We start from the raw sequence: 12,903 nt of genomic DNA, 5'->3' as shown, positions 1-12,903 counted from the left end.
AATACTACTCAGCGGTAAAAAACAATGACATCTTGAATTTTGCAGGCAAATGGATGGAAATAGAAAACACTATTCTGAGTGAGGTAACCCAGACCCATAAAGATGAACATGGGATGTACTCACTCATATTCGGTTTCTAGCCATAATTAAAGGACATCGAGCCTATAAATTTGGGATCCTTGAGAAGATAATAAGAAGGTGAACTCCCAAAAAAAGATATAGTAATCCTCCTGGATATTGGAAGTAGACACGATCGCCAGGCAAAATTGGGAACTTGAGGGTTGGGCAAGACTGGGCCAAGGGAAGATAGGGAGAGAAAAGTGTGAAGGGGAGAACGGGGGGAGCTCGGAGGAATGGGGTGCTTGGGATATAGGAAGGGTGGATATGAGAGCAGGGAAGCATATATCTTAATTTAAGGAGCTACCTGAGGGTTGTCAAGAGACTTGACCCTAGAGGGGTTCCTAGGTTTCCAGGGAGACGCCCCCAGTTAGTTCCTTGGGCAGCTGAGGAGAGGGAGCCTGAAAAGGCCAGTTCCTATAGCCATACTGATGAATTTCTTGCATATCACCATAGAACCTCCACCTGACGATAGATGAAGAAAATGACAGAGCCCCACATTGGAGCACCGGACTGAGCTCCCAAGGTCCTGATGAGGAGCAGAAGGAGAGAGAACATGAGAAAGAAAGTCAGGACCGTGAGCGAACCTCCAGCTGGCGACAGATGGGGAAGGTGACTGAGCCCCACATTGGAGCACTGGACTGAGCTCCCAAGGTCCTGATGAGGAGCAGAAGGAGCGAGAACATGAGGGAGAATGTCAGGAACGAGAGGGGTGCGTTCACTCATGGAAACGGTGGGACAGAACTAATGGGAGATCACCAACTCCAGTTGGAATGGGACTGATGGATCATGCGACCAAACCCGTCTCTCTGAGTGTGGCCAACAGCGGGGGCTGACTGAGAAGCAAAGGACAATGGCTCTGGGCTCTGATTGTTCTTCATGGACGTGCTCTGTGGGAGCCTTGTCAGCTTGGTCGATCACCTTCCTGGACCTGGGGGGAGTTGGGAGGACCTTGGTCTTAGCATAGAGTGGGGAACCCTGATGGCTCCTTGGCCTTGAGAGGGAGGGAGGGGAGGTATGGGTGGAGGGGAGGGGAGGGAAGGGGGAGAAGGAGGGGAGGGAAGGGGGAGGAGGAGGGGAGGGAGGGGGAGGAGGAGGGAAGGAGATGGAAATTTTTAAATATAAAAAAAATAAACCATGAGAAAAAAAAAATTACTTCACTCAACTGCCAACTGAGAGGAACCTAGCACACAGGTTACATCATGAAAGACCTAAATAACAGCGCCCCCATTCAGCAGGAAGCAGTTTGGAGAGAAAAAACTGCGCCCATTTTCCCAAATATTGCTTATAAATGTTCTTTTACATTTAAAGGGGGAGATGATGTAGATATAAATTTGCATTGGTATAGATTTTAAGGTCAATTTTGTTATATGTATATGTATTTCTGATCTTGATTAAGCTATTGTGATTGTAGTTCATTTTAAAAACTGTAATGTATAATTAGGAAATATAGGTTGTTAATGGATAATCATTGATAATAGTTAAGCTTGTAGTCATGTTATTAGATTTTCTAGATATGTAGAGATATATTTCAGTTAGATAGACATTCTTCATATCTTTCAAAGACTGCAGAATATGGCATTTAATGTTTTAATAACTTAGGGTTTTTCATGACAATGAGACACATCTGCTCCTGGCAGCACCATTCTACTTCAAGAGGAAGATGGGCATCGAAGAGGCTACTTATGGAGTTTGTTAGCCATTTGGGCAAGAAACTGCTCTTGGCTGGACTGTTCCATAAACTGGACACAAAGAACCCGCAGAGAGAGGACTGCTGAACTTGCCTAAAGGTGAGATGGTCTTTCGGGGTTCCTGATTCATGAAAGAGTCTGCGAGACGTTCTGCAGGACACAGCAGAAAGTGACTGAACTGTCTTTGGAATTTCCTGCTTCATGAAAAAGTCTGCTGGACACTATGGGCCTGAAGGCTGAAGATGGTTGCCCCAACGGTACAGAGGAACTTTGGGTGACTGTCTAGGCAGCGAGTTGTCTCTGTCATTTCTAGAGTTTGAAAGTTACAAATGACTTGTTTACTTAGGTAATATTATATCCTTCTGGAGTCTTTGATGGAGTTGAAGAATAAATAGATAGTTATACATTTCCTTAGTTATGATAAAAGATAAAATAGATCTAAATATTGTAACTGTAATACTTGCTTGATAACTGTTTTGTTATATGTAATTTTGCTATGTTAAAGTTGAAGCCTTTCTTTTTTGTTTAAACAGAAAAAGGGGAAATGATGGAGGAGAGTTATCTGTCTATGTTTCTTTCATTGGTTAATTAATAAAGAAAACTGCCTTGGCCCTTTAAGAGACAGAAAATTAGGTAGGTGGAGTAGATAGAACAGAATTGTCTGAACAAGGAAGTAGAGTGGGGGAGACGCTTCAGGCAGTCACCATAGGAGTCTCCATGCTGCTCCTCTCTGAGATGGACGCAGGTTAAGATCTCTCCTGGTAAGCCACACCTCGTGGTGCTACCCAGATTACTAAATATGGGTTAAAGGAAGATGTGAGAATTAGCCAATAAGAGGCTGAAACTATGGGCCAGGCAGTGTTTTAAAAGAATACAGTTTCCGTGTAATTATTTCGGGTGTAAAGCTAGCCAGTGGCCCGGTGGCGGGATGCAGCCCCGCCGTTTCACACTACAGAGTTCATACATATATTCAGGAGCTGGATGAGCAGATATCGAAGCAGAATCTATAACAACTAATTTACTAACCCAGCATAATCCCTAACAGCAGTCTAAACATTTGTCCAGATACCCACAGTTAAATACAATCCCCATCCTTCAACAAGTAAACTTCTCTTTGCAACAGACAGAATCCATTACTAACCACATTAATCAAATACAGAATTGTGGAGTACATTCCCAACAGACACATATCCAAAACAGTTCTGAATCAAAGGCTTAGGAACCATTTGTGGAAAATGGGGAGGAAAGATTTTAAGAGCCAGAAGATCAGAAAATATGCTATGAGATTGTGTCTTCTAAGGATGTCAGAAGCTGACCCATAACATCTCACCAATATGACTGTCTAAATATAAGCTGAAGAAGGATTACACCAATAAACATTCCATGAGGTCTCAAAGAAGTACAGGCAACTATGGAATGCTAAGAATGAAATAAATAGTATACTTTAAGTAAGAGGACACCAATTATTTTTCCAAATGGTCACCCTTTAAATCAAAATACAAGTAACATCATATAGACTAAACAGGTTGTATTTAAAAGTATATATGTACATACATACACATTTGTGAATATAATAACAATTAAAAAATAGGTCATTAATTTTGAAAGAGAGTAAAGAAAAATATATGGGAGAGAGGAAAGAGAAGACAGAAATGCTGTATTATAGTCTTTAAAAGATGTTAAATAGTAAATCAAAGTTTATTGGAGTTAAATGGTTTGCAATCTAATGTTGACTAAATCAAAAAATTTTCAATGACAATGAAAGTAGATAGAATATATTTAAAATAGCCTATCTTTGAATTTTTTCAGTACACTTCTAAATATAGAAATTTAGAAAGTTCTTGCTTGTACATTGTCTCTCATTACCATTTACTTTGTTATGTAGGAGACACATGAGAAGGGCCTTTGAGACATGGGTGATGTTTTAACCTAGAAAGCAGGTTTAAGTCTTGACTAAATCCTATAATTGTCAAGATTCTTGTATCTACCCTTACCACATTGCTTCTCTGTAACCAATAAATATGCTAATATTACCTATAGACATTGGTATGATGTGAAAAGTGTTGTCTGTAAGAAAATGACAATGTTGCCACAAACAATTATAATGACTAACTGACATGGGATGGGAGAGATTTTTATTAGAATGTTAACTTTAGAATTCAATTTGGGGAACCTGTACAGAACCACTGAGTAATGTAATCACCTGTTTGTCCTCCACTGAACTTTAAAATTTGCAATTTATCCCTTTTATATTTTACTAATTATTCCCTTATAGTGACTTTGCATTTGCTAATATAAAATGAAAATATTGTTACTTAATTTTTGTTGTTAAAATTGTACAGTTGTAATTAAATTATCATATAAATGAAAAAAGGTATAGCACTCTTAGCTACTTTATCAGATTTGCAGAGAACACAGCTTGCGGAAGCATTTCCGTTTTTGTTTATTTAGCCTACAATTCTTTTTTCCCACTGATGCTGTTTTTTTCTTTTCTGTTTTTTTTAAACTATCTTTTTTTCATTTTACATACCAATCCCAGTTCCCATTCCCTTCCCTCCTCATGCCCCCTCCCCTCATCTACTCCTCAGAAAGGGTAAGGCACATTGCTTTGAGGAATGACCAAGACCCACCCTACTGTACCTAGGCTGAGCAAAGTACCCATCAAAAGAGAATGGGTTCCAAAAATCTAGAACAAGCACTAGAGATAAATGCTGGTCCCACTGCCAGTAGCCCCACAGTTTGCCCTGGTCATACAACTGTCACTCACATTCCGAGGGCCTAGTTTGGTCCCATGCTGATTCCTTCACTGTTCAGCTGAAGTTGGTGAGCTCCCATTAGCTCAGGTAAGCTGTCTCCGTGGGTGTCACCATCATGGTCTTTACCTCTTTGCTCATATTCTAACTCCTCCCACTCATCCAGTAGACTTTGTGAGCTTAGCCTAATGCTCCCCTGTGGCTCTCTGCCTCTGCTTCCATCAGTTGCTGGATGAAGGCTATGTGGTGACATTTAAGATAGTATCATTCTGACCACAGAGCAAGGCCAGATCCGGCACCCTCTCCACTATTTTGTTTGTTTGTTTTTTTGTTTTTTTTTTGTTGTTGTTGTTTGAGACAAGGTTTCTTTGTAGCTTTGGTACCTCTCTCCACTATTGCTTAGGGTCTTAGCTGGGGTCAACCTTGTGTATTCCTGGGAATTTCTCTAGTGCCAGGTTTCTTGATAGCCCCATAATGGTTCCCTCAATCAAGATATTTCTTTCCTCGCTCTCTGTCTCTGTCCTTAATCCATCTTGCCATCAATCCCCATCTTGCTGTCAAGCCTCAGTCCCACAAGATCTCCTTTCTTCTCCCTCCACCCCTGTCTATTTCCCCTTCACAGGGAGATCTATATATGTTTCTCTTAGGGTTCTCCTTGTTACTTAGCATTTCTGGGGTCTTAGATTATAGGCTCATTATCCTCTGCTTTACAGCTAGTATCCACTTATGAGTGAGTACATACCATGTTCATCTTTCTGGATCTGGGTTAACTTACTCAGGATGTTTTTTTCTAGTTCCATCCATTTGCATGCAAATTTCAAGATGTCATTTCTTTTTATTACTGAGTAGTACACCACTGTGTAAATGTATAACATTTTCTTTAACCATCTTTCAGTTGAGGGGCATCTAGGTTGTTTCTAGATTCTGGCTATTACAAATAATGTGGCCATGAAAATAGTTGAACAAAAGTTCTTGCAATATAATTGGGCATCCTTTCTGTATATGTCAAAGAGTGGTATTGCTGGGTCCTGAGGTAGAGTGATGCCAAATCTTCTGAGTAATTGCCATACAGATTTCCAGAGAGGTTGTACAGGTTTGCATTCCCACCAGCAATGGGACAGTGTTCCCCTTACTCCACATCTACAGCATAGGCTATCATTGATATTTTTATCTTTGCTGTTCTTACATTTATAAGATGGTATTTCAGAGTCATTTTGATTAGAATTTTCCTGATGGCTAGAGATATTGAAATTTCCTTAAGTATCTTTTGGCCATTTGAGATTTTTCTGTTGAGAATTTTCTGTTTAGTTCTGTATCCCATTTTTAAATTGGATTATTTGGAATTTTGATGTCTAATTTCTTGAGTTCTTAAATATCAGTCCTCTGTCTGATGTGGGGTTGGTGAAGATCTTTTCCCATTCAGTAGGCTGCCTTTTTGTCTTACTGTGTCCTTTGCTTTACAGAAGCTTCTTAGTTTCAGGAGGTCCCGTTTATTTATTGTTGTTCAGTGTCTGTAATACTGAGGTTATATTTAGGAAGTGGTTTCCTGTTCCCATGAATTCAAGTGTACTTCCTACTTTCTCTTCTATGAAGTTTAGTGTGGTTGGTTTTAGGTTGAGGTCTTTGATTGATTTGGACTTGATTTATGTGCATGGTGATAGATATGGCTCTATTTTCATTCCTCTACATATTGATGTCCAGTTATGTCAGCACAATTTGTTGAATTTTAACGTAAGATAAGCACTGCTTTGAATAGGTTTTATTACTGTTAACTCTCAGTTCTTTGTGACAATGTAGATTATAGAAGGACTCTCAAACATTAATAACAACCCTTTTGTTTTTTTAAAGTATAGGGGGAAATGCCAGTTAGGAGCCATACTCCTAAGTGTCTTTCTTTTCTGTGAACATCTTTACAACTTCCAGTAACAGAACATCGATTTTTTTTATGAATTTAGAAGATTTTTGTTAATTTAATACATTTAGTTACACGGTTCCAGATATTTAAAATGCTGTTCTATTTGTTTTTTGTTTAAGAAAACTTGATTTAACACTAAGAATATTTGAAAAATGTAAATCTGTCCCAGATTTTTGCTTTTATTCTTCAAATATAAGTCAACATTATTTGTTTTTATTTTATGTATATGGTGCTTTGCTTGCATGTATGTCTGTGTGTGCAATTGTCTGTGTGTTCAATGCCTGTAAATGTCAGAAGAGGGCATTAGACGTTTTGGACCTGGCGGTATTGATGGTTGTGTGCTGCCATTTGGGTGCTGGGACTCAAGCCCAGGTTTTCTGGAAGAGTAAACAGTTCTCTCAACCATGCAGGTATCTATCTCTTCAGTCCCCAAGTTCCATTTTTAATTAAAGAATTGTAGGAACAGAAGTGGTTTCTACTGTTCACGTCACACAGTTAATGGAACTGTAATTTGTGTTTGCACTATTACAAAGCTTTTGACATCTCAAAAAACATTCCTTTGAAACTACAACCATGTTCAATAGGGTTTTCTTGTTAAAACATATGAAGTCTGCTTTTCTCAGCATGAAGTGCCAACCACAAAGTGTGCCACTGACTGGCCTTTATTTAGATAAGCTGGAAGGGCATTAGTTTTCTTTGGAAAGTCAAGGATATGCAAAATTAATTCAGGGGACTAAATGATTTCTCTCTTCCCAACTGCAGTTCACATAGCTCAGGTGTATTAATAGAGTGCAGTGGAGAAAATCCAAGCTTCACAGTGCCCAGCATTAAACATGAGGGATACCCATCATTAAACAGGAGGGACACCCAGCACTAAAAAGGAGAGACACCCAACAGTAAACAGGAGGGACACCCAGAACTAAACAAGAGGGACACCCAACAATAAACAGGAGGGACACCCAGCATTAAACAGGAGGGACACCCAGCACTAAACAGGAGCAGCATAAAACAGTGCTGGTGGTCATGCCATCATTAGAATGCCCAGTGTCTGGAGAGTTACATTTCTCCTTCACATTAAAGTGTCCCTGAACTAACAACTTTGTGTGAAGCAACTGAGTTAAAAATCTTACACCATTTTCTTCTCAGTGTGAACATTTTTCCTGAAAAGTTGTTTTGTAAGTAATCACATTGGTCATCCTAACAAGTTGAATGACAATTTCAAGCACAAGGCTTTTTCAAAAACAATCATTTCTTTGCTCTAAAGAGATGTGGAGCAATACAAATATAAGAAACATAGCTTCATCTTTTAGATGAATTAAGTATTTTTTCTCTTTCATGCATAAGTTCATGTTCCTCTAATCATAAAAATGATGTTTTGTCAAAAGCCATAGAAAATTTATTGAGTTCTTTATTATTCTCAAAATAATATTCCATTTTGTATAGTTATTCATATTGTTCATTGAGCCTCAAAATTGGTTTTAATCATCTGAAATACTGAAGATATATCTGACTACCATAATTACATTTCTCTACTCAAGAAGATTCAGAATTCCATGTAACTATCATCTCCTTTTATATTGCTTTCTACAGTTTATTTTGATAGCATAAGCTTGAGTAATCTATTGGCCAAAAAAGAAGTCAACACGGCTGTACAATAGTTACATAAAGTTTTAATGTGTGTTGGGAAGAATCATCATGGGCAATGTAATCCCCCTGTAAGTGTGAGGACCTGAGTTTGGATGTGAGACACCTGCATAAAGCAAGGGCTGCCTAGCTGCAAGCCTGTAATCTCCACTTTCCAGATGTAGACACGGGATCTGCAAGGACAACTGGCTAGTAACTGGAGCTGCTAGCTCTGGGCTTAGCAAAAGATCCTGCATTGTCAAATAGAGTGCAGAGTAACTGAGGAAGATACCCAACAGTAACCTCTCGTCTCCATATTCAGGTGCATCAACACATACATTGCTTATACACATGTAAACACACATATACACTTGTGTGCACATAAAACACACACTTAGGCAAAAAGGTCTCATGCAATATGGCACAATTGCTTATTACAGAGAATCAGAGTACACTGTATATTTTAAAAACCCACAAGAAAGGATTTGAATGGCTTTGTCGTTAAGTAATAGTGATTACTGGAGGAGAGAGAAGTAGTTTCAACATTACAAACATATACAGGTATTGAAACACTATATATGCTCCATATATGTAACATATTTATGATTTTATGTAGTAAAATCCTTTTTATCTCATATAATTTGATTATTAATTTATTTTCAAACTGCCTTGTGATAAACAATTTTCTATCCAAAATATTGCTTATGACATAAGAAAGGCTCTACCTACTTATGGTTAGTGGATAACACATTTCAAATGAACTAAACATTGACTTAATTCACTGTTAATTAGCATCTTATAATTTCCTAAAAATCTGAGGAAGTACGAAGTTGGGGCAATTTGTCCAGTCTAATTAACTGCTGAGATTTCATACAACTCACTTGATTTGGTAACAAATCTCCTCATACGCAGTCTACTAATACCTGGGACTCAAAAAGAGAATAAAGTCTTTAAAGTAACCAAATTATGGAACAGATTAGAATTAGAATTATTTAATTTATGGTGAGAATAGTCAAGAAAGTCCTCTTGCAGTAAACATGTTCTTTCTTCCTAAAATCACTTGATCTCTGGAAAGAAAATGATTCTATCATTATGAGAGTTGGTTGAAAGATGAAGCCTGGAGCCCCTCTGCAATCCATGGAAATGCTTTTAGTCTTGCTCCCTGAAGTCAACTAATGGATTTCAAAAGACAAGGGAAAGTGGTCACTCGAGGAAACCTGATGAAAGACACGTGTACCTGTTCTGGTTCCAAGCAGGGAACATTTAGTAGTAGGACCAGAGGATATAAAAAGAAATTAGATGTTAAGGGCAGTAGCTCCTGTCCTGTGGATACTTCTTTCACTCTTCTAGAGTAACATTTCTGAAAAATGTGCAAAAAAGTAGATAAACATGTAAGGGGGTAAAAACCACAGGAAAGATTTATGGAGAGAAGGAACAGAAATTTTTTGGATCTTGTAGTTTCAGGCTGCTTGTTCATTGCCCGGCTGTCAAAACCTGAAATAATTACACTGAAACTATATTAATTGTAACACTCGTTGGCCAGTGACTCCAGCGTATTCCTATCTAGCTCTTGCATCTTAAATTAATACATTTCTATTAATCTATGCATTGCCATGTGGTTGTGGTCTACCAGTCAGGTTCCATCTGGCATCCAGCATCTGTCTCCTACAAGGCATTTGCCTGACTTTATCTACTCTCTCCTTCTATATCTGCTTGGAATCCCCATCTTACCCTATTGTGTACTGCAATAGGCCCAAAGCAGCTTCTTTATTTACCAACAACAATAAAACATATTCATAACATACAGAGGGGAATCCCACATCAGTTCTTTCTACAAAGGGGAGATAAGTTTAAATAAAAATTAAAAATCATGTTGTGTTGAGTCATTGTAGCAAAGAGTCACCTATGTAGATTCAAACAGAGAAGCAGAATAGAGAAGACAGAGAAGATGCCTAAAAGGAAGGTTAATGCAATATTGAGGCATTGACAGCAATAAACACCTATGTGTATAATATGCTTGTAAAATAATATTAACCATTTTGGTCAATACAGTATTTGGACAGGCAATAGGAAGCGTTTCCATTTTTATAAGATGAGTAGTTTCCATGAGCTTAAAAGGGGGCTCTGTATGTGCTATTTCCCAGTTATGAAGGGCCCTGGCCAGCTGCAGCTGGAATTTTGAAATGACATCTCTCTTGCCATCATTGAGTCTCATATATTATCCATCCTGGAATGTGGATTTGGAGGCAGGGAGACCAGGCTCTGCTGTGCTATCCACATGACTTGAGAACTTGTTTTCATTACTTCACTTTCTTTCCCTATAAAACTAGAACCCCAAGCTTCCTATTTTAGGAGTTCATGAAAATTGCTATTGGTAGAAAATAAAGTAGAAAAATTGAAGAAGTTCAAAAGTGGACATTTTTGGCATTGTTGCTTAAAGAACAGAGAGGAGAGTGCATTCAATAATAGTACTATATAGTCAGGCTTCATAGTGAGTTTGCAGAGAAGGGGATAGCTTTCAAATACTTGGTAGAAGGTAGACTCCCAGAAGGAGTACAAAGGATAGAGAAAGAGTCAAATAAAAAGTCCTCAGAGTGGAATGACAGAGAAAATGTCAAGCATCTCATTTCACAAGGCCCTTGGGGTCATGTCCAGAGCCTCTCTCTGGAACACACTTTGTGTACTCTAATTTTCCACTGATTACTAAACTTTGCTTTTAATGTTGTGCTTATGATGGGCTTGTGGTCTGGGTGTTTTATATTCTTGTGCTGAAGTTTCATCTCAAGAATTTGCTAGAAGCAGTATGCAAATGCAGCTCCTTCTGTGTTGCTATCTGTCTGTTTCTGACAAGTCAGAGGAGATTCTACATTAAAATATCATCTGACTTCAAAGAACAATGGTTTTCTAATTGTCTATACCAAGAGACAATGAGCCTTTGAGAATGCCTTTGTATTTATTTGCTGAATTCAGCTCATATGTGTCTGGGAAAGCTGCTGCAAATCTCTGCATGTATTTGTCAAGGTGCACATAGGCTTAGAGGTTTCTGAAATAAGGGTCTTTAGGTAAGCATGACTACTGAATTTCAGATGGCACAGATGCTTAGAAGGGGAAATGGTTGTCACTAAGTGGAACAAAGTGGGTAAAAACAAATCTTGGTATTGTGGTGGCTTTGTCTTTACAAAGGCTCCATTTCAGAAAGGATTTTGAGATCAGATTAATGGCAGCCTTAGCTGAAGTAATTTGTCCTCTTGAGCATCTGCAGCTGTGAAATACACCACAAAATGCTGTAGTTGGATGTGATTCTCCTGCTGATGCCTGATACGTCTCTGCTTAACAGAGATCCACATATACCAGTGGCTCGCTCTGGGGAATGTGTGCATTTCTGACCCACACAAGGGCTTCAAGTTTACACATTAGCAAATGGCTTGTAATGAGGTTTCCGTATGTAGATTGACAATTACTGACATTAAAGAGAAAAACATTTCCTTGTTGCGCATCCCTCAGAAATAGAAAAATCATGTGTGGCATCTTTAGTAAAGGTCACTTTTTGGTCTTTATTTTCTCTGTCACCTATTGCTAGCTTGTATATAGTTTGGAATACACACACACACACACACACACACATATATATATATCAAGGTTGATATATATATATATATATATATATATATATATATATCAGGCACATCATTCAATATCTAAATTTTAGATATGTTAGAATGTATTGAAAAATGTCCTTATGTTTTAGAATAGCAAAGTAGACATTACTAATCTATGATGGGGATAAAAACTGACATCAATCTTTCCCAACTGAAAGTAACCAAGACGGTTTATGACTATGAAAGAAATTTTTGTTGCTAATTTTTCAGTGACTTTTATGACCATTAAAGGAATCTTTTGTTGGTAATTTTTCAATGGTTTGAGTTTAGTCTTTTTTTTTTAAATTATAACACTGTTTGGCCAATGGCTAAGGCATATTTCTAGCTAGCTCTTACACCTTAAATTAATCAATTTTTATTAATCTATATATCACCATGAGACTATGGTACTGGTAAGGTTCTGGCATCATTCTCCTTCTATAGCTACATGGCATATGACTGGCTCTGCATTCTTTCTCCCTGCATTCAGTTTAGTTTTCCTACCTAGGTCTATTCTGCCCTGCCATTAGCCAAAGCAGCTTCTTTATTAACCAATGGTAAAAAAAAAAGAGTTTAATCTTTTAAAAATCAAAATTTCATATTTACTCCTGTTCCATCCCCCTTATACATTCATAACTACCAGTTCTACTTCCATCTTCAAATGAGGTATATCTGTTCTTGCTAGTCAGTTACTCTGTCTATGCCTAACCTCTCTAGCTCTGTGGACTGTGGCTTGGATATCCACACAACTCATGTCCACATAAAACTGAATGCATACCATTTTTTCTCTTTCTGGATCTGGATTACCTTACTTGGAATGATTTTTTTTCCTAGTTCCATCAATTTACCTGCAAATTTCATGACTTCATATTTTTTAACAGCTGAATAAATACTCCATTGAGTAAATGTACCACATTTTCTTACACATTCTATTGAATGACCTCCATGTTGCTTCCAATTTGGGTTATTATGAATAAAGCAGCAATGAACACAGTATATGCTTATTTGGGTATGCCAAAGAACAATACATCTGGATCTTGAAATAGATGGGTTCCCATCTTTCTGAGGGATTACCACCATTATTTACCTGTCACACTGATTTCCATAGTATCTCTTCAAATAGGCATTTCCACAGCAATGGATGGCTGTTCCTCTGACTCCACATC

The sequence above is a fragment of the Arvicola amphibius genome, chromosome 12 (assembly GCF_903992535.2).
Source record: "Arvicola amphibius chromosome 12, mArvAmp1.2, whole genome shotgun sequence".
NCBI lineage: Eukaryota > Metazoa > Chordata > Mammalia > Rodentia > Cricetidae > Arvicola > Arvicola amphibius.
The sequence above is the reverse complement of the archived record's forward strand: the minus strand, read 5'-3'. Positions refer to the sequence as shown.